The 6,000-nt window shown below is 38.7% G+C and overlaps 1 protein-coding gene across 6 annotated transcripts in view; it reads left to right on the top strand.

The window, feature by feature from the left end:
• Window positions 1-5,216: 5,216 nt before the first annotated feature.
• Window positions 5,217-6,000, top strand: part of LOC111325029 (uncharacterized) — a 225,318-nt gene continuing 224,534 nt past the window's right edge. For 3 of the 6 annotated variants that reach the window (XM_088759634.1, XM_088759633.1, XM_088759632.1), the window contains exon 1: window positions 5,218-5,330. The gene's annotated coding sequence lies outside the window, so the exon portion shown is untranslated. Of the gene's footprint in view, window positions 5,331-6,000 lie in introns of all 6 variants that reach the window. The other 3 variants (XM_088759637.1, XM_088759635.1, XM_088759636.1) reach the window with 3 other exon arrangements.

Below are 6,000 nucleotides of genomic sequence, written 5' to 3'. Positions count from 1 at the left end.
TTTTCTATTCAAACTTCTTGTTTGACAATTCAGATACGCTATTTGTTTACTGAAATATCCATTGTTTCAATTCAAAGCTATATTTCTTCGATTCAGTCGTGCTGTTTTTCTATTCAAACGTGCAATCCTTCGTTTTAAAAATGTTTTTCTACTACCCAAACATTCAGTCGTCTAATTCAAAGATGCTATTGTGCATTTCAAATTTTCAATCTCGCAATTCAAAATAGTCAGCTCCGCAAGTAAAAATGCTATCTTTCTATTCCAATATGCAATTCTTTACCGCAAACCTGCTACTCGCCAATTCAACTACACTATTCTCCAGTTCAAACTGGCTTTTTGTCGACAGAAACACGCAATCCTTCATTTCGAAACAATCGTTCTGCAATTCAAACACTCTACTCTTCAATTCAAACCGGAAATTCTTCCATTCCAACGCTTAATCTTTTAGGTCAGATCTGCTGTTCGACTATGGAGACATCCAGTTGTTTAATTTGGTAACCCTATTCATCACTTCAAATATTCGAACTCCTTTTCCTAACATTCAATTATTCAAAGCGAGGTTAAGCCTTTATCGCCAAATTACAACTGAAAAAAAACATGGTCTTTTTCGTATTCAAAGGGTTAAATCGTACAACAGGCAAACTCTGTATCATCAATGCTTCCATCTTGATAGGCAAACAATAACGCTTCCCTTGCCTCTGTGAATGTTGCCATTTATGACGTATAATTAACAATTATTCCACAAGCGCGCGTTGGATATGAGATGATAGATAGCCAACGAGGCGCGTAGCGCCGAGTTGGCTATAATCATCTCATATCCAACAAGCGCGAGTGGAGTAATTGTTTTATTAAAAACGTTAAATCAAATTATTAAATTTTATTAAATTTTTAGCTCTCTTTTAATTTTAAGCTGACAGGTACGCTTACCATATTTGTAGATTATGGTATATTGGCTAAGCCAATAAAAAGTCTTGAATTGCATTATCCAATGATCTAGTTTTTAATAACAGCAGCTATAAAACGAAAGTATGTTTAGCGGAGTTAAAAGGATTTGCACAGCTCTGTATCTATGTTTACAATGGAAGAAACGAAAGAATCTTCTTTTTACGAGGAAATTTCCGAAACATTCGGATACGTTCAGTCTTTGGATCATGCGAAAAAGATGATTCCAAATTATCAAATGGTAAACACCACAGCGTACACTATTGAGTTATGGATGCACTTGGGAGGTTTGCTAAGCACTCAAGAGGTTTGCTAAGCACTCAAGAAGCTAGAGTCGCTTTCGGCTATCGCCTCGAGAGACTCTTTCGCTTCTTTCGTGCTTAGCAACCTCCCACGTGCATCCATAACTCAATAGTGTACGCTGTGGTGTTTACCATTTGTTTTATAACATAGCATTGATGTGTGGGGTAAGTTGATTTTAAAAATATCCCACACTAGAAGGTTTCAGTTCTTATTATATGACTGAGAAAATTACTTCTTTATGATTGACTGATAGCAGGCAAATTTATCATTATGAATAAAGGCTGATAGTTTCGAAAGAAACTGTTTGGGGCTGCGTCGGTGGGAGTAACGAAATAATTTGGATATATCAACAAAGTTGAAATGGTAAATTAGCCACCGTAATGATTACAAAAGCTGACGTTTCGAGCGTTAGCCCTTCGTCGGAGCGAATAATATTGCATAAAGTTCCATCACTTAAACAAAGAAGGCCAAAAACAGAGTGTATATGATAGATACTGAACTACATAACTTAGAATTCTCAAAAAAATTACAATAATCCTCACCCTATGTTATATACTGTCCTGTGCAAAAGGTCCAATTAACATCGGGTGAGGTAGCTCGAGAATAGGTCGGCTCGTGAGTTCCTTCGGAAACATCCATCTGCTTGTCCCGCGAACTGCTGAACTGCTTATTAGTCTACACACGTAAACCAAAACGATGCGTGGCCTGCTCTGAGCTTACAGCCTACAATCGCCCGCAACATACTCGTTTTACGCTTACGTCGCCATGTTATTTCCGAAGTTTACAGTGCGGTCGGGAGATGACGTCACTACGATGATCGGAAAATGCTAATCATTCGGGTCTACTTCACCCTATGTTATCTAATGCCGACCGAGCATTTACACCAGCCGGCATTTACATCAACGTATTAATGAGCACCGTAATTCGGCCATCGGCAAACATCTAAAGAACGACCACGGCCTACGAACCATCGGCGACCTGACCAAGCATTTCAACGTACTTAAAAAGTGCACCGGGAAACTGGACTGTTTAGTTCATGAAATGCTTTTCATGAAGAAGATGAAGCCCTCTTTGAACAAACAATCGGATTCCATACGCGCGAAACTATTTATTTAATAGTTTACATTTATGAACTCAACACGCGCAATTATTTATTTAAATATTTTAAATATTTTAAACTTTTTACGTTTGCCACCTTCGTACGGTATAAATTAACTATTCATTTTTATTCTCTTCTCACTTGAGAATGATGACATGGAGTCATCGAAACGTTGTGTGTTTTTCTCGCTAGTGATTATTCTTAAATGTCAAATAGTTTCCTTTTTTTCTTTACATTGTTCCCCTTGACGCATCGGCGTCACTCCGACGTGACAAATGATCACGTGAATGTCACGCCATAGCTGCTTTAAAAATGAGTTTTTTTTTTAAACAAAAAAAACATTGCCAGTTCTAACAAAAAGACACTGAAGAGTTAAGCTCGGACGAGCCTTTGCTGATAAATCCGACGAGGAGGCTATTTCATTATTTTAGATCGTGTCTGAACAATAAACAAAGCTAGAAAAAAATTGATCCCAGCGCTTCAATTATCTTCCTTTTTTTTCATTTCATGACCCCCCCTTGACGCATCGGCGTCATTCCAATGATCACATGAATGTTTAAAAACATGGGTCGTGTCTTGAAACGACTTCCGTTTATGCGCACGCATCCTTTTGTGACTATAAATAGATATGTGTATATATTTGACTGGTATAGTTTAGAACTTAGAGAGGGGTTATCTGTAGTTCAGGACCGTGCAATAAACTTCGCTTGGAGTCGAAGTTTCTTCAGAATCGAGCTTCGAATATAGAGCCAGTAAGTAGTTTTTATTTTGGAAATTTAATCTCAGTCCACGCAAAGATCTGTTCAGTGATTATCCGTGGTCTCTTCAACTAGAGTTCTGCACGCTATGTCGCATCGATGTATGATCCTTTCCACAGATCTGACTTCTGTCTCTCCTTCAAATAGAAAAGAGGAAAATAGGGTCACTCAATCAATTTTCAATTTCTGTTTTCTACACTTCATCAAAATTTCGATAGATTTCGGTAGATTTCGTTTACGTCTCCTTGGAGTGAAGCAGTTTTTTCACCTCGGATGTTGCCAATGAAGCATTTCTTCATTGAAGCACAAGGTTAGATCCTAGAGTACGATCACTATGCTTTTACTTTACAGAAGAAAACGGTGAGCTCGTATTGAAGCTCATTGAGTCTTCATTTCCACTGTATTTTCGCAATATAGCTCTTCCCGCGTGCTGAAGTATTTTCAGAACGTACCAAACTCCTAATGAGCCACTTTTTCCCACGGCCATGGTCATATAACGTGACATGTGAAGTTTCACTTTAGCCAGCGGCTGCAAATTAACTATTCCCGTTCAGTTTAGCCAGTTTAGTTCAGTTTTAAGGTTTCTAAACGTTCAAGTTTGTTTTATCGTTCCATCCCGATTGGGATAAATGTCTTCAAGCGCACAATGATCGTAAATATGAATACGCTTTGAGAAAAGTATGAACGTGTAGCTCTATCATGAGTAGCACTCCTAAACCGCCTTTTTCGTTCTTATCACATTTGACGCTGTCTTTGATTGAGTCAATGAAAAGACGCACGCAATATGGAATCTATTTGTAAAAATATACGCACGCTAAACATGAGCCAGTCGCCAACTGATGGATAGCGTGATGCAATTAACATATTTGAGTCCTTTATCAGAAGTCACGCTTAGGTTTGCCTCTGATCACTTCCGTTTTTGCGCACGCAGAAATGAAAATCACGCATTGGTTGATAACCAAACAACTCCACTTCCGTTTTTGCGCACGCAGAAACGGAAATCAAATATTTTGAACAGCAGCTAACGGCCGAAGTAGTCATCTTTCCGTCGCGCGACGAGTGAATACAAAACGAATACAAAGAAGAGCGGGGAGAGGAAGATAGAAATTGTGATTTAAAAATTAAAAAACCAAGAAATTTTCTACAATGGGAGCTGTTTCATCTAGAACGGAAGTTGACTTTCGCTCGCTTGATTGGTCGCATATTATCAAAGACTCCAAAGTGCGTTATGCTACTTTACGTTTACAGGAAAGTAATTTCTTCGGAAGTCTGGGCTTCGGAGCAATGTCATCTTAAACCAACACGACTATCTTGACATTGTCGTCACTGTAATATTTTTTACCAAAATTTGAACGACATTGTTCTTGGGGACCAGTCAATAGTCATTACGAGGGAAGGGGGAGGGAAGTGGTGCGGGGTTTTTATTGTGACAATGAAGCACTTACGTAATCCCCACTTAATTTATATGGTGTTTTTTTTATCTCCTCATATTGGTCTCATCATTTTTCCTCAGATTATTAATAGCTACACATAGCTTATCCCCTCATCATAAGAATTGTATGGCAGAAAGTGAAGGAAATTACTAATGAGATCTTGGGAGTGAAAGGGTTCATGTTTATGTCTCTTGGAACCTGGAAATGCAAAAAAAAAAGAAAAAAAAATTACAATAATTTCACAATCATCGCAACCATCAATGCTGAGTTAACCGGGAAATCGGTCAGCGTATTCCATGTATTCATCTCTACCCTCTGTTGTAGTTGCTTTAAAAAGGCGTTTTTAAAACAAACATTGCCTGAAACATGCAGGCAATAGTAGCCAGTTTTAAGGAAAAAGGCGCTGAAGAGTCAATCTCGAACGAGGACTCTGCCGATAAATCCGACGAGTAGGTTATTTCATTATTTTAGATCGTGTCTGAAAAAGGAGCACATCTAGCTAGAAAAAAATGATCCCACCTCTTCAAATACTTTTCCTGCTTTCTTTACATGGTCTCCCCTTGACGCATAGGCGTCACTCCAACATGACGAATGATCACATGTATGTTTAGAAACCTGGATCCTGTCTAGAAACGACTTCCGTTTTTGCGCACGCATCCTGTCGTGACTCCTTAGAGGTATGTGTTTATGTATAGTTTCTAACTTGTCGAGGGGTTATTTGTAGTTCAAGACCGTGCAGGAAACTTCGCTTAGAGTTGAAGTTTCTTCGGAATCGAGTATCGAATACAGAGCCAAGTAAGTAGTTTTTGTTTTAGAAGTTTGATTTCGGTCCACGTAAAGATCTCTACGAGTATCCGTGGTTTCTTTAACTAAAGTTTTGCACTTTATGTCGCGTCGATGTACGATTCTCTCGGCGGATTTGACTTCTGTCGCTTCTTTAGAAGAGGAAATTTGGGTCAATTAATTTTCAATTTTTGTTTTCTTCATTTTACCGAACTTTCGGTTTGTAGATTTTGTTTAAGCCTCTCCCTGGAGATTAGGCAGTTTTTTCGCCTCGGATGTTGCGAATTAAGCTTTTCTTCTTTGAAGCACGAGGTTAATTCCCAGAGTAAGATCACGATATTTTAACTTTACAACAATAACCAGTAAGCTCGTATTGATGCTCTTAGCGTGCGCGCAATTCATACCTAATTCCTAATGAGCCACCATTTATTTTACGAATCTCCTTATTCTCACGGCCATGCTTTTTACAACATGACGCGTGCAGTTTCACTTGCAAGTTAAGTTTCCGTCCAGTTTAGCCGTGAGGTTTTTCACCCCCCAGGCGACAAATAATGAACGGTCCCAAGCACAGACTTCTTTTTGTTTTCGTCATCTCATCAAAGTTTCGATAGATCTCGGTAATTTTTGTTTACCTGGAGATTAAGTAGTTGTTTCGGCTCGGATGTTACGAATGAAGCATTTC

Source organism: Stylophora pistillata, chromosome 5 (assembly GCF_964205215.1).
Source record: "Stylophora pistillata chromosome 5, jaStyPist1.2, whole genome shotgun sequence".
Classification (NCBI taxonomy): Eukaryota; Metazoa; Cnidaria; class Anthozoa; order Scleractinia; family Pocilloporidae; genus Stylophora; species Stylophora pistillata.
Note: the sequence above shows the minus strand (reverse complement) of the source record. Positions and strands in the feature narration are given on the sequence as shown.